This window comes from Diplotaxodon limnothrissa, linkage group LG3 (assembly GCF_057381915.1).
Source record: "Diplotaxodon limnothrissa isolate DT_005_m linkage group LG3, D_limnothrissa_male_GT1.1, whole genome shotgun sequence".
NCBI lineage: Eukaryota > Metazoa > Chordata > Actinopteri > Cichliformes > Cichlidae > Diplotaxodon > Diplotaxodon limnothrissa.
Window position 1 is genome coordinate 6,239,700 of NC_140598.1, and position 21,144 is coordinate 6,260,843.

At 42.4% G+C, this 21,144-nt stretch overlaps 1 pseudogene; it reads left to right on the forward strand.

Moving 5' to 3' along the window:
• Positions 1–18,474: 18,474 nt before the first annotated feature.
• Positions 18,475–19,545, forward strand: LOC146634334 (histone H1-like; annotated as a pseudogene).
• The last annotated feature ends 1,599 nt before the right edge of the window (positions 19,546–21,144 follow it).

Sequence of the window (21,144 nt, forward strand, 5' to 3'; positions counted from 1 at the left end):
TTGTTTAGTGACGTCTGGGTTTCTGTGGAGCCCGAATTTTGATGAGTTCTGGTGAAATCATCTGAGATCATCTGAGCATCGGTGAAGAGTCAGCAGAGAAAGTGTGGGACAGAAGTTTGCTTTGGACACATGGACTGAAATCAAAAAGTAACAAACAGGATTTCCAATGGACAGTATGGAGAAGTGAAAGTACACAAAGGCTGTGCTGGAACACGTGTGTTACACTTTTTGACAGCTGAGAACAAAACACAATATTTTGCATCATCTCTGCAGTGTCTCTTCTTTCCTCTGCTGTTGTGCTTTTAGCTCCAAACTGTTTCAAATGGTTTGTCAGCAAGCTGACCTCTGACCTCTGCAGTACTAACTCCTGACCCGTACAAAGAGCGGGCGTTTCTGACCTTTGACCTGCAGCTGTATGTCTCTCAGTCTCAGTTCTTCTCTCCGTCACTGATGGAGCAGGTGTAGTTGCTGCTGACAGTCAGTCGTTTGTTTTCTCAGAGTGAGGCTGAAGTCTGAACTGTTCAGAGCATCAGGTCTCATCAACGTGCGCTGCTGTAACGCCGCTTTGTCCTCTGAGATCACCAGGTATGAAACCTGAGTGCTGACAGAGCAGCATGTTCCCCCTCATTCACCTCCACCACCACAGCCAAGGCATGCTGGGAAACTGAGGACACACAGACGGAGAACTGAAGTGTCTGCTGTGTGTTCATCTCAGAGTCCTCACAGGTGACACATTAGCTCCAGAACACCAAGCCAGGTGTTTGAAGCCTGACAGGGATTCTTCCCATCCAGAGGGAGGATTTAGCTGCACAACAATGAACATTAGTGTGTAGTTTAGAAACACAGACTGTGCCTGCACTGCATCTAGTGAAGAAAAGTGTTACTGCCAGAGAACGAGGCTCCTTTAAAGCAGCTGATATTAAGGTTGAAAAATCAACAATAAGCTGATGTAATCAACGTTTCACAAAATGGTCAGCAGCTAAAATCTGGAGCCGTTCTTTGGTGGTAATTAACAGTTTGTTCTTGTTAGCTAATTATGTCATTAAAGGTAGCAGCAGAAGCCTTGTGTTGAAAGCCCATTCACTCACACATTCACACAGTATGTGTGTGTCTGTGTTACACTGTGGACATCCCTTCTGTTGGAGCGCCATCTTGTGGCAGGTTTAAGAAATGTTCTTCTTGTAAATCCAAACTGATGCACCTCCATAGCAGACTGTGGAGGCTTTCAGTGACATGAAGACTTGATTTATACTGTCATATTCTCCTGTTACACAAAGCACAGCACGCTGAACATGGATGAACTGAAACTCCCAGCATCTGACTGAGGAAAAGCACAAATCATTCTCACACTGACTCCTGCTTGATTTTAGATTTGCTTTCAAATCCTCACACTTTCATATGAAGCACTAAATGGGCTCCAGACTGTTTATCTCAGCTTCCTGTCAAACACACTGCTGCTCACACCGAGGCTCAGTTTACTCCTCCAGCCTGGCTTAACCTGCTGTCTGTTAAAAACAGTCCCACACTCCTCTGTTTAATCCTTCTGATCAGACTCTTTGATTTTGTATTGTTTTTACCTGAAGTTGTGTTTTTGACATGGTTCTGTCTGTGAAATAAAGCTCACACACACACTGCTACAGTCCTTCATACACTTAGAAACGAAGCTGCTCCTTTCCTCAGTGCTGACACATAAAGAAGAGTTGGTTTTATATCCAACACGTCTCTGTTCCAGAAAACAGCTTCAGCAGCCTCTGAGTCTGAACTTGGAGTTGGTTATAAGCCACAGGCCTGTGTGCACAGCAATGAGGAAATATAATGCAGTAAGTGAAACATGGATGTGTGGAACAGATTATCCCAAAGGTTGATTCTGTTCATCTGGACGTTCTCAGTGAAACATTTGGTCTCTCGGTCAGGTGACTCCTTTAGTCTCAGCTGACTGCAGGTTTCCAAACCTTTGTCACTGGATCACTCACTTCATCTCCAACGTGTCCCTGACACAGACAGCTGGAGCCGTTACAGCAAAATCATTGATCATCGTTTTTAGAACATTAGCTGGTGTTGGTGGGCAGGCTAGCAGTGCTAATTGTTAGCACTAGTTCTGCTGCTCTCCCTTTGTCTCTGTTATTGTTGGTCTTTAGTGAACAATAGAAAGTGTCTTCATGAGACTGTTGCCTAATGTTCAAATGTAGATAACACCACCTGCACCAACCTGTTACACAGCACAACCCTCTGGTGTAGCTTTGGCTGGAGCACATATTGGCAGCTCCAGTGACATCACCACTCCATGGTGACATCATCTCTACAGACTGTGGCTGTTACATATCCTCACCTGGTAATAATAAGACTGTCCTCAGCTGCACACAGCTCCAAGATGAACAAACTGAAGTAAATACAAATTAGAGTTACGATAGATTGAAATCTTGTAATCAGAGCTAATTCTTAGTGAAACTCTCACAACATCATATCATAATCCTGGGTTAGTGTCTCGGTCTCAGATCACAACATCAGCACAGGCTTGGCTTGGGTGAGGTATTGAGTGGTTCTTGTCCATGACAGCTGCAGGTACAGTGCCATCAGCCATGCTGCACCACATGTCTGCCCAGGAACATTAGTGTGGCTGAGTCTCATGTAAACATTGTGCTAAAGTGGTGGGAAAGTGGCTGCAAGCTGGCTGCACTGTGTCCAATACTCTCAGTATGATATCCACAAACCTCTGAGTGTCACAGAGTGGGCCTGTGCTCAGCTCACTGTGCCCCATTCAATTCTACTTGCATAGTTTTACAAGTAAAATTAAAAGTTGCTCAATGATAAGTTATTGTAGTAACAACTAAGTCCATGGTCATTATTTGTTAATAGTAGCTTAAAGCTTCTGCACCAATCATGGAGCACCAGGTTTAGAGCATGTGGATCTACAAAAGTAAGTCCCAGTAAGATGGGCTGAGCCTTACATACTAGAAGAAACATGTCATTCCCAGCAGATGAAGCGCCCTTTAAAGCAGGATCTCACTTTAAACCTAAAGAACTTGCTATGAGCATGCAGTGCATTCATGGTTATTATTCATACGATTGTGGGTCGCTAATAAAGTGCAACTATCACATTACATTTTATTATTAAATTGTTGTTAACAATCCCTTCACTTCTGCTTATCTAATTCATGGTTGCAGGATGGCTGACAGCTTCCATTAGGCAGGAGGTAATGTCCATTCTGGCCACAGTGCAACCCACAATGTGTAACTGACACTATTATATTGCATTATGTCACATTGTTACATCTTTTTAATAAATGATGACAGTCAGCTGAATTTGCTGCCCCCTTGGTGGAGGACATCAGGATCAGCAGCTGCTGCTCCATCACAAACACCACAGAAGAAGAACACTGGATCAGATTATCTGGACGTGTTTGACAGGGACAGTGTTCATGTTCATGGACATCAGGACAAAAACAGACGATGGAAACCTGCCAGATTTGAGCTAAACTGCTCGTTTCCATGTGTAGTCCCTGGGAGGTCACATGACCAACAAAGACACACAAGCTGTGTCCCAAAACGTCGGCTGCATCCTCCGGAGGCCGCATTTGAAGGCCGATGACGTCACAGCCAGGCGACGAAGGCTGTCCCGATTCCTCGACTCCTTCAAATGCGTCCTTCATTCCCCCGAGTTTGAAGGATGGGTCGGGTGTGTCCTTCGTGGCCCACCATATCCCAGAATTCATAGCGCGGCCCAGCCAAATTTCAGCTGCCAACAATGGCGGCCGCTACTAAGTTTTAAAATTTAACGAGGGAGTACTACTTACTTACAATGAATTCCTTACACTATATAATTTTCCCGTCAGTGTTGGGGAATTCTCAATGGTGCTTGGTGCCATACCCTCAGGGACTTTAATGTTATATAAAAACACTGACAGCTCAATATCTGCCTCAGTCACTCTCCCTGATCCAGCTGAGTCAGCAGTGGGAAAAATCTGCTTTTCACAGGAACTTGGTAACAGCAATAAGAGAATACGTAGTTTATTCCAAGAAGATATCATGTCTCTCCCATATATAGAATATCTTACTGGAACCGACATGTTCCAGATATCACCTGGAAGACAGTCTGGATGATCCCATAAATATCTACTTGTGAACAAGGTGAAGGAAATCTCCTATAAAATTCTTCATAAATGTGACCCAGCCAGTCACTATATGGTGACATTTAAAAGAGACATAAATACTAATTGAACTTTCTGTGGGGATCATCCAGAAACTGTGGCACATCTCTTTTGGTTCCTCTACACAGGATTCTGGAAGAATTTAGCAGTTTTGTTATTGTCCATATTTTAAGGGAGTTTTCTTTACGATGGGAAAATGTTTTATTCTTTTTCTTTAAGTTCCCCAGGAAGAATGATAAATGTTTTTTATAAAAAATTTGTTAATACTTTTAGCTATTTTATATCCATAAATGTAAGTTTATTAATAAAACACCATATTTCTTCCTTTTTATAAGGATATGAATTGTACATACAATCAATTTCAGACTCAACCAACAAAAAGCCTCTCAGAACAACATTTATATGTTGATTTTTTTCGCCTACTCATATCATCATTTTTTTACTCCTGGTTCTGTATGTTCATGTTCTGTTCCTTTGTAAACTTCATCTGTTTGTATGTTGTATACTCATTGTGTTTCAATAAAGTTCGATTTAAAAAAGGTACGTTCTAAACGAAGCTTCAGACGTCACTGATCACGTGACTCTGGCCAAACGAATCAAGCCTCGACACGGTGCTTCTGAAGCAGCGCGTTGATCTTTCTGACACACGCACCGGAGCGTCAGCTTCAAGCGGACCATCACTACGTCTCACATCTAAAGGTGTCAAGGTAACTTTGAACTGAGTTCAGTCAATCTGGAGTTTTTCCAAGTTTTCTGTTGCTCTCTGTGAGAGAAGAGCGTTAAAGGCGGGGCTCTCCAGAGTCCAGCAAAACAGGAAACCACAGCTGGGTGTGTGTAAGTGTGCAAACCAATAGAATGCATCGTGGTGGGGGGGGGGGCATCACGGGCAAGAAAAAAATAAAATAATCGGTCGTACCCATGCTTCCCCGACGTCATGCCAGCGCATATTGGGAAATTCGTAGGCACCGATCGGTTTTCTATCAGCCATTTGCTGGGAGTAAGGGCGCCCTCCGTTTGCGAGGTGCGCCTGCTGCTGGCGGCACAGGGAGGAGAGGGCGGGGCGGCGGGGAGTCTCTGGCTGGCTGGAGCGGCATCTAATAACCAACTCGCAAAACAAAATAAAAACAACAAACAGATATTATGATACAGACTTATAATCTGCACCCATGTTTTTTCTAAATTCTATAAAGTGAGCGCGAGAGCCCTCGGTGCGCCTGCGCGCTGCTGAAGTCAAAGTAAACTTTATTGTCATCTCCGCTACAGACAGTCCAGCATATAGAGAGACGAGACGACGAGGCTGCAGTTACAGCGGTGCAAGTAAACAAACAATAAATATAAGAAGAGTAAGAAAATAAATCTACACTTTAGGACTCGGGGTAAAGGATCAATAACAATTTAAATTTATAATTTACAGTTTGATGATTTAAAGTCTCACACAACCCGTCAAAAGGGGCGGGGCCGGCTGCTTCCAAGTAGAGCACATTTCATTGATAATGATGTAAATCCAAGCCCATCATGGATTCACGATCTGAATCCTGGGTTGTGTGAAATCCCAGAAATCAACCTTAGACAAAGTGAATCTGTGAACTAAGGTGTAGGTCTGTTAGGCAGGGCCGTGCAGAGAGGTTTAAAGGGGCGGGTGCTCAAAGTTAAAAAGGGGCACATTGAACCAGGCTGAATAACAACAACACACTTTCATCAAGAATCTAATATGGGCAACAAGGCAAAGCAAACGTAGCCGATGCTTTACCTGATGGGTACAATGTTGCTGTTGAGGGGTTGCTGTGGATAGTGCTGGAGGGCAGGCAGGGCTGGACTGGGACAAAAAATCGGCCCGGGCATTTTGACTGGAGACCGGCCCACCAAAAATGTGACGTCATTCATGGATAAAACCGCAAAGGATTCTGGGAACTTTTGGCAAGCGGTACTAGCGCATACAGGCTTTCAATTGAACTCAGTTACACAGCGATAAAAAGAAACACAAAAAATGGCAAGAAGCTGCTGTATTATTAACTGCAATAGCCGGTGTTGTGCCAAAAAGTGATTGTCTGCCAAAAACTGATTTCCGGTATTTGCAAAGAAACTGATTGCTCGTATTTAAATTGCTATAAGTAACTTGTTGGGCTATAATATGTGAAACATATGTCAAATGCATCCCTCATGGATGACATAAAGTCATACTGAGCTACAAACAACATTAGTGTAACAAGGTAGAAGCCGCAATCAGTCTGTGGCAGTGACTTTTATATAACCTTTATTTATGCCGTAAAAAAAATCTAATTAACATTAACAATGTATTTTGTAAGAAGTAGTTGGACAGCAGAAATGGCTCAAATATTACAAGTATTTTTCCACTACTAATTAATTACCGTTGAGCTCAAAGGTTATATTAATACACGGTTAACGAATGTGTATTTATGACGACGATTTGTGAGACGAACAAAGGTAAACTTACGTTTGTTCGTACGATGGTCTTTCGGTGCATTTCAAGGTCCTGCACCCATCCGTCGGTAAACTGTACCTGGGCTTGTTGCAGTGAGCTGAAGTTACTAAACTTCATGAGTGTATGCACTCACTCCAAGAACCGTATAATTATAAATCTGAGCGTGGTGAAAGTTGGGCAGCACGCTAACGTCTTTTGTCCCTCTGTGTGCTCGTAAGGGTCTGACCCTTTCACTCCTTTGATTTTTCCTCGTATCTTTTCTTTGTCTTTTCGTCGAGTCTGTCTTTGTACGGACCGGCATTGTTCTCCGTCGTTTTGTACATACCTTTTTTGTGCGGCAAAGATAAAACAAGAAGGTATTGGAACCGGAGAATGAACGTTTTGCGGTGCTGCAATTGCAAATGCTTGTATTTGATGCGGTACTTGGATTGTTTTGCCAGGAGTTCCCGGCATGCAATGCGCAAAGTCACGTGGTCTGTCAATCGCTATAGGAAAAACCATAAAGCCTTTGCATGAAAACAACTGCTTTGATGTACACTGCCTTGTTGGTATATATGTATCAATCTAATAAAGTTAAACCTACACCATTCTCCCTATTCAGGATTTTAAACAGTACATAGCGGAAACAAAAAGACTGCTTGGTAGAGTTAACCTCCTGAACTATCTACAACACATGGTAGAAACCTGAAATTAAGACCAAGAACACTAGAGGTGAGACATGATCATTAATTAATATTAAAATTAATAAATGACAGATTTAGGGATATTTTCATAAAGTATTTATTTACCAAAACAATAGAAAACAGCATGGTAGCACAATATATTTTGTTAACACAGCAACCTTTAAATATGAAAGGAGACAGAGAAAGAAAGGTGAGAAAGAAGAATAAGAATAACACTTAATTGAGTTTTTGATGGCATTTTACACACAGTACTAATACAGTATCTAGAAAATATGGGAAAATACTGGCATCATATACAGTACTTACTTCTGAAGAAATTATATGGGACCCTGAAAAACAGGACACAAGTGAAAGGACAAAGAACTGTTAATGGCAATTGATGGACTTGCTCAGATGATCACAGTACTGGCATCTTTATTCCAGAAAGGAATTAGAGAAATCATATACACTAGTACTTACGTTGATGAACTTAAAAAGTTGAATGGTCTCGAACCTCTTAAACAAACAATGTATGATCAGACCCTGACAAACAGGACAGAAAGGAATAAAGATTAGATGAATATTAAAATCTATAAAGGACAGATTATGATTGAATTGTATCACCAAAGACTATTCACTCATCAATAAAAGGTCACCTACAACACTTCCACAGCAGCAACACTGAACATATCTTAAGACATGGAAACCTTTATGAAGTGAAAGGACAGACAGTGAAGGTTGAGAAAGAATTGTACTTAATAGATTTTTTCAGACGATGACAGTACTGGTATGCTTACTCTAGAAAAATGGTTGAATCATATTCCATATAGTACTTACTTAAAATGAACACACTTCAGTCCTCCTAAAATGACTGACAGCATCTGAAATGAAACAATGACAGATTAAGACTGTAAGAATATATGTTTATAAATGCCTAATACTCCAATCTCATATTTATTCTATCTATTAAGATGGACAAATTCTAAGCATTTACCAATCACTTGACTTGTTTGAAGTGAAGGTAGATACTAAATGTATTCATTTAGGCAATAACAATAAAGCTGAATTTAATATTAACAATAGATAATTAGGAATGTTTTGCTCATTTTTATTTCACCTCACCAGGTTACAAAAGGAGCTTTCTCAGCAGGTCACTCTTCTCAGCTACCCTGTCAATGACCATGTCAGAGTCCAATGACATGAGAATGTCCTTTTCAGTGGCCATCAGCATAAACATCTCCAGCTTGTTTGCAGACAGGCTGCTTCGGAGTCTGCTTTTAATGAACTTGAGTGTAGAGAACGTTCTTTCACAGGCAACCTGAGTGAGGGAGAGGGTCAGCAGGTACTTGTATGCCAGCCCAAGGAGACGATAGGCATCAGACAGCATGTTGAACCGCCTGAGTATTTGATAGCAGCACAGTGGGCAATTTTTGCAAGAACCACAGCTTTCGGTCACAATTTCACTTTCTTCGTCCCATTCTTCAGATCTGTCCTTTGCTGTTCTGGTCGTGTACTCATCTACATGTGATGTCTTAAGCCTTTCCCACTGTTCAGCAAAACGTTTCAGTTCTGACTGAAGGTTATTAACTGTAGCCCTGCTGTCAAATTTAAGTAGACAGGCGCTGAGGTTCTGAAATGCATTACTTGGAAGAGAAACTGTTCTGACCTGGCTAAACTTCCTGGGGTCCAACCATGCCAAATCGGCAAGAAGAGGGCCATGCATGACAAATCGTCTGTGGATTGCTTCAATAACTGTGTCCAGGATGATGTTGTGCACTTTCACCTCATATGATTTCTCAGCATTGATTTGCAACTCATCTTCAGGCATCTCTCCGGCCATGCCTTTTCTCCTTTTGGCTCTCTTTTTAGGTAGTTCAGCCTCCACTTCCATGTCTGTGTTGTTCTCCCTCTCCTCTAGTTTTTGATTTGTCTGTTTCACAAATGTGTCTGCAGCTGTCTTCACAGTTGGAAAGTCCCTGGCAATACTTTTGAGGCCATCTTGTGTGGCAGTCACCATATGATGGGCAGAGAGAATGTCCATCCCCTTTGACTGGAGGTACTTTGACAGAGGAGTTGTTGCTCAAACACTCTAAGAAATATCTGTGCTGTTAACACAGTTTCATGCTTCAAGAGACACTCTTTAAAGCCTCGTGCTTTGGCACAAACAGCTGGCTTTTCTTTTTCCCTCTTTTCAATGGCTTCCATCGTCAGCACTACATCAACGAAGAGGCCATCATCTGGTTTTCCAAAATGTCCAAAGATTTTCTGGAGGGCATCATGCTTGGCCCACCACCGTGTCTCACCTATTGGACTGAGGCGTCTGTGTCTTGTGTTTTCGGTTTGTTTCTCCCACAGATTAACCCTGTGATAGGACTCCTTGATGGACACAGCTATGTCATTAAGTAAATTAAAGAGTGATCCACTTTCAATGACACTTTGTGTTGTGTCAGCAATCACAAGATTAAGTATGTGTGCATAGCACCACAAATGCACATGAGTTGGAGACTGGGCAGTCATAAGTGCTGAAAAGCCTTTGTACTGGCCCTGCATATTTGAAGCACCATCTGTTGCATTCCCAGTGCACATGGCCTTGTCTAGATTCAGATGCTCTAAAACTCCAGAAAGCAAGTTTACAAAGTACTGCCCCGTGGATGCTTCGCACCTCAGTATGGAGACAAGCCTCTCCTGCACAGACTCAGTAACATACCTGATGATTACTGAACACTGATCATAACCTGTGATGTCTTGGGTTGTGTCTAGCTGAACAGAAAACATCCCAGCTTTCTGGACATCACTGGCGATGCTCTCTTGAAGGAGATGGCCAAGTGCATCAATCACTGAGTTGACAGTTGTTTTGGAGAGTAGGGTGATGAGAGATCCTCTACCTCTTGATCCACTGGTCTGATGCAACTTCTTGCTTTTTTCAATGCAGTCATTCAAATGTTCTCCAAGGCACATATCATACTTGCCTAATAACACAATCAGTTCCAGAAAGTTACCATGATCGATGGTGTTATCACCTAAAGTGTATGCAGCCTCATTCTCCACATGCCTATAGCTGAGTCCCCTCTTCCCAAGTACTTTGATCACATCCACTATACGCTCTAAAACTTGCCGTCTCTTTTTCACTTGTGCTCTGTGAGCTGACAACTGACTGCCAGCAAACAAGCTCCTGATGTTGCCTTTTGAGCACCTTAAGAAAAAAGCTTCAGCACAGGTCTGGTGTGTAGTGCTCTTTTCATGCTCCTCTGTGCGCAGATGTATATGTCACCAGTCACTCATGCCTGTTATAAATGTGCTGGTGTCAGTCAGCCTTGCAAATGCCAGACACACAAAGCAGAACAATAAATGGCGTTCTTTGCAATAAGTAAGCCACTTCCTGTTGGTGCCATCTTTACAGCTGAACACCCTCATCACAACTGCACTGCTACTGTTCTGCTGTGGGTGGTAATCTAAGAAGGCCTGTAATATGGCAGGTTCAGGGCGAGCAAAGTCATCGATGCCCTGGCTCTCACTCTCCTGCTCTTCCATCTCTCTCTCCTGCTCTTCCATCTCTCTCTCGCTCCATCTCTCTCTCTTCCTCTTCCATCTCTCTCTCTTGCTCTTCCATCTCTCTCTCTTGCTCTTCCATCTCTCTCTCTTGCTCTTCCATCTCTCTCTCTTGCCCTTCCATCTCTCTCTCTCTTGCTCTTCCATCTCTCTCTCTTGCTCTTCCATCTCTCTCTCTTGCTCTTCCATCTCTCTCTCCTGCTCTTCCATCTCTCTCTCTTGCCCTTCCATCTCTCTCTCTCTTGCTCTTCCATCTCTCTCTCTTGCTCTTCCATCTCTCTCTCTCTTGCTCTTCCATCTCTCTCTCTCTTGCTCTTCCATCTCTCTCTCTTGCTCTTCCATCTCTCTCTCCTGCTCTTCCATCTCTCTCTCCTGCTCTTCCATCTCTCTCTCTTGCTCTTCCATCTCTCTCTCGCTCCATCTCTCTCTCTTCCTCTTCCATCTCTCTCTCTTGCTCTTCCATCTCTCTCTCCTGCTCTTCCATCTCCCTCTCTTGCTCTTCCATCTCTCTCTCTTGCTCTTCCATCTCTCTCTCCTGCTCTTCCATCTCTCTCTCCTGCTCTTTCATCTCTCTCTCTTGCTCTTCCATCTCTCTCTCTTGCTCTTTCATCTCTCTCTCTTGCTCTTCCATCTCCCTCTCTTGCTCTTCCATCTCTCTCTCTTGCTCTTCCATCTCTCTCTCCTGCTCTTCCATCTCTCTCTCTCTCTCTTACTCTTCCATCTCTCTCTCTTGCTCTTCCATCTCTCTCTCTCTCTTGCTCTTCCATCTCTCTCTCTCTCTTGCTCTTCCATCTCTCTCTCTTGCTCTTCCATCTCTCTCTCTCTCTTGCTCTTCCATCTCTCTCTCTCTCTTGCTCTTCCATCTCTCTCTCTCTCTTGCTCTTCCATCTCTCTCTCTCTCTTGCTCTTCCATCTCTCTCTCCTGCTCTTCCATCTCTCTCTCTTGCACTTCCATCTCTCTCTCTTGCTCTTCCATCTCTCTCTGCTGCTCTTCTGTCTCCTCTGTCACAGACTTCTCCACTTTTGATGATAAATCAGCTGGTGCAACATGGATTGGCACAATTTGTTAAGATTTTGAGAAGTTTGAGAAACTAACCTTAAGCATAAAATAAAATTTACTATCAGTAACTTCATAGCACCCGCCCAGCAGTATATAAACTCCGTCATGCTAGTTACGCTGTACGAGTTATTCTAAGCGACTGTATAAAGTCACCACAACGAAAACAAACTACAACTAAAATTAGTTTCTATCTGACACAGATAGACAGCAGGTCATAACTTCTTGCCTGAAGTTCAGTTCCTCTGCCACTATGACCGGCGGCCACCTCGGGTCTCTCCTCCTCTTGCCTCCCCTTTCCTTCATCCACCTGCTGGCCTCCACCACTTGCTGATCTTGCTAAATCTATGGAAGCTGTGCCATAGCTACCACCAAACAATTCAGTAATTTTCACACATTTGGCAGCGTCTGCCTGAAGGGCTTGTTTCTTTTTGGCCCTAATTTTTTCGGCACCACCTTTCCTTTTTTTGTTCTCCATTTTCTTTAGTTCGTCTATAAGATTGCTAAACAAGGGGGAGGGTGCATCTGACCTCCTCGGCTGTAATTGGTCCAGCCCAGAGTCGATCATGACCAATTGGCCAATCCAACGCCTTTCATTGTTTATACCCTTCCCAATCGGTCGGCCCATAAAAAAAAAAAAATCGCCAGCGGCCCACCGGGCAAGTGTATGCCTGATGGCCAGTCCAGCTATGAGGGCAGGGCTGTGTTGGTCTGAGACTGTAGACATTAAAAAGTCCACAGGAGAGATGGTAGCTGATTAAACAAGTGTCATGAGATAATAACAAAATGCAAAGATTGGTGACAGCGCTTGGAACCATAAGGCAACAAAAAACTGTGAGAAATAATTTAGGCTCTGCCTGTGAATCACTCTTTGCTTCTCTTCTTCCTTCCATCCCATCATTTCATATATCACTCTGCACTTGCTGTCTATGTGAGAACAAGGCACAACTTGCTATTGCAATAAACTATAATCTAATTATCCACACCTAACAACTCTTGCACTTAATCTATAATAAAATGATGACAGAAAAATGTTATAGCACTGCCTTTAGTAGCCTCACACAGCTCCTACTGTTTCCTCCTCATGTCCTTACCAGCCATGTCTGGACAATGTTATATCATGAGTAATATTTTTTTTAAAAAATCCATCTAAATAAAACACACACATGCACACACACACAGTGACATTTCAGACCTTCTTCAGAATACTGTATATACTATGGGCATCATGGTGCTGATCCAGAATCCTTACATTATTATTCATTACTAGAGCTACAATAATAAAGCAAAGAGGAGGGGGAAGTAATAAATATGAAATAATGTATTTATGATGATTCCATGTGTTTCACTATCCACTCTGTGCAGGGCAAAGCTTATTAGGCAAGGCAAGGCAAGGCAAGTTTATTTGTATAGCACAATTCAACAGAAAGGTGATTCAAAGTGCTTTACAGAGACATTAGAAACAAAAACAAATAAAAAGCATGATTTAAAATTGATTAAAACAAGCAAATAAACTAACTAACTAATTAACAAACAAACAAACAAAACAGTATATAAAATCAAAACAGATAAAATCAGAACAGTAGATAAAATCAGTAGTTAAATGTAAGTTTTGAAATTTAAGCTTAAAAGTGTGGATTTGGTGCTTTATTCAAATGCAGCTGAGAACAGGTGAGTCTTCAACCTGGATTTAAATAAACTGAGTGTTTCAGCTGATCTGAGGCTTTCTGGGAGTTTGTTCCAGATATAAGGAGCATAAAAGCTGAATGCAGCTTCTCCGTGTCTGGTTCTGACTCTGGGAACTGATAAAAGACCGGATCCAGATGGCCTGAGGGATCTGGAAGGTTCATACTGGGTCAGGAGGTCATTGATGTATTTTGGTCCTAAACCATTCAGAGCTTTATAGACCAGCATCAGAACTTTAAAGTCTATCCTCTGACGGACAGGCAGCCAGTGTAAAGACCTCAGAGCTGGACTGATGTGGTCCACTTTTTTGGTCTTAGTGAGGACTCGAGCAGCAGAGTTCTGAATGAGCTGTAGTTGTCTGACTGATTTTTTAGGTAGACCTGTAAAGATGCTGTTACAGTAATCAAGCCTACTAAAGATGAATGCATGGACTAGTTTTTCCAGGTCCTGTTGAGACATCAGATCTTTTATCCTTGAAATATTCTTGAGGTGATAGTAAGCTGACTTTGTTATTGTCTTAATGTGTTTTTCTAAGTTTAGGTCTGCATCCATCACTACACCCAAATTTCTCGCTTGGTTTGTGGTTTTTAGATGTATAGATTGAAGTTCTCTGGTGACCTGTAATCGTTTTTCTTTGGCGCCAAAGACTATTACCTCAGTTTTTTTTTTGTTTAGCTGGAGAAAATTGTGGCACAACCAGTCATTGATTTCCTCAATGCATTTACCAAGAGCCTGCACAGGGCCTTGGTCTCCTGGTGACATTGTGATATATATTTGTGTGTCATCTGCATAGCTGTGATAGTTTATTTTGTTGTTGTTTATAATCTGTGCCAGTGGGAGCATGTAAATGTTAAACAGAAGGGGTCCCAAAATGGAACCTTGGGGAACTCCACATGTGATACTTGTCTGCTCAGATGTGAAGTTACCTATTGATACAAAGTATTTCCTGTTTTCTAAGTATGTTTTGAACCAGTTTAGTACAGCTCCTGAAAGACCTGTCCAGTTCTCCAGTCGTTTGAGTAATATGTTGTGGTCAACTGTATCAAATGCTGCACTGAGATCCAGTAAAACTAAGACTGACATTTTTCCACTGTCTGTATTCAGACATATGTCATTAAACACTTTGGTCAGAGCGGTTTCAGTGCTGTGGTTCTGTCTAAAACCTGACTGGAAGGCATCGTAGCAATTATTCTGTTTTAAGAAGTAATTGAGCTGTTGAGAAACTGCTTTTTCAGTGATCTTACTTAAAAATGGGAGATTTGAGATCGGCCTGTAGTTGTTCATTTGTGTCTTGTCAAGATTGTCCTTTTTCAGTATAGGTTTGATTACAGCAGTTTTTAGTGGTTCTGGAAACACACCTGATAATAAAGAAAAGTTGACGATCTGTAACAGGTCTGACTCTAAAGTCTTTGAGACCTTTTTGAAAAAACTTGTTGGCAGGACATCTAAACAGCAGGAGGAGTTGTTCAGTTGACCTAGGATGTCCTCCAGGTCATTGCTGTTAATAGGTTGAAACTGTTTCATGGTGTTTAAACAGTTTTTTGGTGGACACAGTATATATCCTGGATCTGCTGTTGATGTACCAATTGCTTGTCTAATTTTTTGGATTTTTTCTGTGAAGAATTTGGCAAAGTCATTGCAGGCCATGGTCGAATGAAGTTCAGCTGCCACTGACACAGGAGGGTTTGTTAGCCTGTCAACTGTAGAAAATAAGACCCGAGCATTATGGCTGTTTTTAGTGATGATGTCAGAGAAGTAGGACCTCCTTGCACTCCTCAGTTGTAAATTATAATTGTGAAGTTTCTCTTTATAAATGTCATAATGAACCTGGAGGTTTGTTTTTCTCCATCTGCGCTCAGCTTTCCTACACACTCTTTTTTCATTTTTCACCAGTGTGGAGTTTCTCCATGGAGACTTTTTCCTTCCAGAGATAACCTTCACCTTAATGGGAGCAATAGTGTCTGTTAGATTTGTATTGTTGATTGTCATTTATGCTTAGAAATATTTACTTATATATGCTTAGAGTTTTGTAATTAGTTGTAGATTGGTAGAGGTTTTGATCCTTGATAGTCTGCAAACTTTGTGTGTATTAGACAGCACTTTGGGAGCATGAGAGGTCATACCGTGTCTTATTGTTTTATGGTAGGATTAACGTAGTTGCGTCTGTTCTAGTCTAAGTGCTCTTTGTTTAGATGAACTGCAGGACTTCCTCACCGTGTTATCTAGGATGAACCATCTAGGGTGAGGGGGAGGCTACCCTCTTCCTGACCAAGGATGTTTGACCCTTTGATCAGCAGTCCACACACACACACACACACACACACACACACACACACACACACACACACAGGCAAGGTACTCTTTGTGTATGTAGACGTCATATGTTAATGAACTTATGCATATTCATGTAACCTCAATAAAAGGACAGTGATATGGGAGAACGGACGAGACCAACTGGAGTCAAGCGGTTGTCCGGTTCTCTCCCGTGCACGAGTAACATGAAGAAGCTTGCCTACTTGTGTCTTGCTTGCAGTGTAATTATATTGTCTTCAACGTTCCAGCGGATGGGTTCAAGCTACAAACCTATCATTAATTGGTCCTTCGATGCCGGAGCCCTGGAATCGCATTCACCGAGGGGAGGAGAGGCACGCTGAAAGTCTGACGTCAGCCAGGAAGTTCCTGTGGATTCGCTGTATGTCTTTTCTCCTCGATGAATGGCGATTGGCGGGATTCGAGGCTGATATTACACGCTAAGCAACACCGAGTAAGTTTAGAGTCCAACTCTATAACTGTACGTCTTCGCCGCTCAGTGGGGCGTTGTCCGTGGCCGCTCAGTGGGGCTAAAATTCGCCGTCTAAGTGGGGCGATGTACAAGGCCGCTCAGTGGGGTTTTTTGTACAGAAGCATTAAGTCGCAGAGTTGCGCAGTTCGAACTTTTTTTGGTTCGCCGTCTTAGTGGGGCGAAATACAGACCGCTGTGTGGGGTACTGTAGTGAGTTCTCCACCGCTCAGTGGGGTGTTGAGAAGTTCCGCGGGGTCCAGATTGTGCTGGACAGTAGGCCTATTTTGTGTTGTTGTCATTGTCGTCGTCGTCGTTGTTGTTGTTGTGTGTGAGTGTGTGCGGAGCAGAACATGTGGTCTGTGACACCGACTGTTGTTGTTATCATGGGTTTCTAAGCAACCAAGAGTGAGTCGGAGGGAGACAGACGTTTGTGCTGGACTTTGCTCCTGGCAGCACAAAGTATTTATGTAAAAAAGAGAGAGAGCGACGGCTCCACAGCTGCGCGGGTTCACGCGAGCGCGGTCACGCGGACCTGAGCCGTGCGGTTAATCGCAGGCTTATAAATGGAAGAGATTCAAATGTTAGAAGTTTTCAGAAAACACACCAGCCTTGGAGAGCTGTGGAGAAGGCCAGCCCACATCAGCAGCACTTAAGATATGCTCTGGTGAATGGCTTTCCCCCCACCCCTTGCTGACACAATGTTTATTCTTTAGCTTGCCCTGATCGACAGCAGCCTGTGTGCCAGACCATAGATTTAATTGAGGTGGATAGTTGTTAAAAGTAATCTACATTAAGCTTGTGGTTGCTTAAATTCAGTACAATGACATGTGAGGTGAAGTGATATAGGTAAATATTTAAACTCATGAAGTGCATAGAGGCACTTGACCTGTGTGAAAGACGGTCGTCTTATTATGAGCCATTGTTGAGATATAGAGCACATCTGTGAAAACAACTAATATGCTCAACCCTGTATGAAACATCTAAAAATACATGATGGAGAAGCTGTGTTGAATATGAAAGTGTAAGACTTTGCCGCTGTGGGCAGAGCATGCAACTACTGTGTGATGTCGCGTTGCAGTTTTGTTTTTGTTTTTTGAGCTGATGAGCAAGCTACACATTATCAGATCAAGAGCTGTCTGAGAACTACTCAAAGAGAGGGAAACAGAGAGTGTGCAGCGTTTCCATGAGCAGTTTTTCTGCACCTTGACTCGTGTGTGTGTAGCATCAGCATCATGTTTTTGTTTATTTGTTTTGTTGGATTAAAAATAATTAAATAAACTGGTGATCATGCTTATGGATCACCATGGCACATATCTCCAGCCATATGGTTTATTTATGCAGATGAAAAAGTGAGTGTGAATGTGTCTGACATCACAGTGTTTTTGTGCACTGTGCAAAAGTGATTGCCTCTGATTGTGAGTGAGAGCGGTGATTTTGCAGGTCACCAGCTATTTAAAAAAAAAAAAATAAAGAAGAGTGAAAAAGAGAGAGAATTTATATTGTAGATGAAAAATAATCATAGGAAAAAGGTTTTGTGTTGATCAGCCGAAAAACAACTACAATGTCATTTTCTGCTTTTAAGAAAGGATTGTTCACACAAACACAGACAGAGAGAGAGAGAGAGAGATGTGTGTTGATTAAGCAGTGATGATAATAATGAACATGTTTTAGTTTGTCACTTTCAGGTGAAAAGCAGACCTGTATCAATTTTCCACATGCAGCAGTCGGAAGAAAGTTATAGTTTAACATCATTGGAAACATGCAGGCCAAGTTTCTGGCTGACTTATTTACAGTGCCATGTGTTTCTCAACCTCACAAGCGAGCTCACTCCTCCCTGAAGATAAGGAATGCAGCTCCAAAGCAATAACATGATAAAGAGACAGCAGCAAGTCCTGAGCACAAAAAGTCCCAGCAAAGCAGCAGCAATGTGGATAAACAGCAGCAGCAGAAGAAGAAAGCAAACCCATCTTCCTGTCTGAGTGGTTGAATTTCACGGAGGGGCGAGCAAGATGGCAGCGTGAAGAGGAGTTTTTGTTTGAGTTCTCAGCACGAGACACTTATTTGACGTCTTTCTGGCCTTCGGGACTTTTTTGGAGATCAGCGCGCTAAACTTGCTGGATCTGAGGCCAGGGTCTGCGCCGGCAGCATGTTGAAATGCTCAAAAAGGACTGAGTGACTCGGGCAAGCCACATGCGGCTAGCGACATGAAAGAAATGGACCCTTCATGATGCGTTCAACGTGCCAGCGCTGTGGTGGGAAAGGCTCCATCATAAACACGCCCTGCGCCCTGCGCCGAGGTTCAGGCCAAGAAGAAGAAGACGATGACTTCCAAGCCCAAGAAGGTCGGCCTCAGCGTGGGCGAGCTGATTGTGAAAGCCGTGGTCGCTTCCAAGGAGCGCAACGGCCTGTCTGTGGCCGCTCTCAAGAAGGCTCTGGCTGCCGGAGGCTACGATGTGGACAAGAACAAGGCCCGTGTTAAGACCGCCATCAAGAGCCTGGTGGCGAAGGGCACTCTGGTGCAGACCAAGGGCACCAGGACCTCCGGATCTTTCAAGATGAACAAGGCTACTGAGAGCAAAGCCAAGAAGCCCGCCGCGGCCAAAGCCAAGAAACCGGCAGCAGCTGCTAAGAAGTCGCCCAAGAAGGCAGCAGCAGCACTTCAGCTACTAGACAGGACAAAGCTGAAGGAGAACTGCCGGGACTGTTGAAGTGGGAGAGGACAAAAGAGTGAGAGGACAACAGAGTGAGAAGACTAGGTGAGAACACATAGGAATTATTTAATGTGGGAAATCAAAATTTGGGTTAGCAAACCTGGGGAAAAGAAAACTGACTGCTTAAGTTGGAAAATTGAGACGGAGTCTGAAACATTGCGAAAATAGAAACATATACAAAATCACACACACACAAGCAGAACATGCATTAACCCTACTAACAATTCCAAACACAAAATGACTCATGAAGACTCATAGCACATTAGTTAAGAAATGATTAAATAATAGCAGAGAAGTGTGTAGGAAAGGCAGCTTTAAGAACATGCTCTGCTGGAGATGCAGCTCCACAGACATGCATTAGACCTGCCTAATAACACAAACCCATGCAATGAAAATTAGCTTGTTATCTTTCATCAGTGTTAAAATAGTGTCAATTTAGCAGACACTTGTTATTAAATACTGAATTTATCCAATGCAAAAAATTGACTCTCTAGGTTGCAGGACAACAGTTTAACTTTTGTGGGAAAAAAGATCCTGGTTTGACCAACCAGTGATCAGACAATAAATTTAGTTGTTAAAATGGTAAATTGGGAGAAGCTTCCTGCTTGATTGAGGCAGCACATGTAATTTACTGTATGAGGGAAATTGTCTTTTGTGATACTATTTTGAACATGCTTTCCTGTCGTCCTGTCAACTTAGTGGGTTAATAGCTGATATGCAAATTAGTTGATCGGTTTTAGATTAATGAAAGGTGACTGAATTCTAGTATGAGTGAATGAGATGTGTTGGAGTTGTTGTGTTGAGTGGAGACTCTAAAACACTGAGTTTCCTGTTTTGATGTGCGAGTGAATCCTGTATTTAGATACATAACTCTGAATACATCAGAACAAACGTCTTTTGTGAAGTGCATGACAGCATGTCACATGTTTTATGATGAAGGGAAAAAGGAAAAATTGAATAAAATAGATCTGTGGCTTAAATGAGTGAAGAGCACAGACCGGGTGATTAAACTCATAGCTAATATGACATTAGGGTTATGTTGTGTGTTGTGCAGTTGATGGTTGGTTTGGAGTGAATCTAGCTGATGATTCTTCTCCTGTTGTGAAGATGATGAGGAGTTTGTGTCATGACTTAACAAGGCCTTTTTATTTTGATACTTTCACAGTGCACTGAGAGTTTGGTTTGATAATCTCTGTTATTTTTTATTTTTCATTTTTGAACAAGCACTGATTTTTGCTTGTGAATTTCTTTTCTTTGAGCAGATCTGCAAGTCGGGAATTAAAAGCGTTACACGTCGTCAAGAAAATTGTTGCAAGTGAGTTTCTCCACATTTAAAATGGGTTCAGGAGACAGCCACTTATTTGGGACAATTAGGAAATGAGAGTCCCCCCCAAAAAGGATTCAACGAGGAAATCCAGTCTAAATTATTTTTCTTTTTGAAATAACGTCGTTTTGCTGAGCGTGGAAACGAATGCGATGATAATTTCCACAATTAGCAAAAGAAGGAACCACTGAGTGAATGAGTAAGAATTTTAAAATAACTGACTGACTGAACATGATTGTGTGAAGTTAACCCCCACCTGACAAAGGTGCAGATGAACCCATGTGTTTCCTTTTACAGGAGCAGAAAGATGACAGCAACACTCGAGGTTGCATGATGATTTAACCTTTTAAATGCCATTTTCTGTGTCTGTGCATTTATCAGGTGTGTTATTCATAGGCTTGTGTTGCTCACAGAGATAACTGTGACAAAGTATGCATACGCCTGCGCAAGCGCTAATATTTGCATTTTCTTTTCTTACAGCATGCCAGTTCTTCATGTGAATTGATGATGCGATTTATACCAGGACAACTGGTTGATGTTTTTTCCTACTACAGGATTTCTGGGTTTATGTGTGAGGAAAACTGTGTTTACAGGTTATGAGTGGTGATGCTGTTGCATTGTGTTGATGGGAAAATGTGAAGGTTACTTTGATAATGTGAATAACATGTGTGAAATTTCCTGTGTTGAGAACTGGTGTTACTTCTTTCCACAGCTAGGGTTGACTTTATGGTGTTTTTATGGCACCTCTGGAACCTGTTGACCTGTGTCTGACCTCTGTCTGA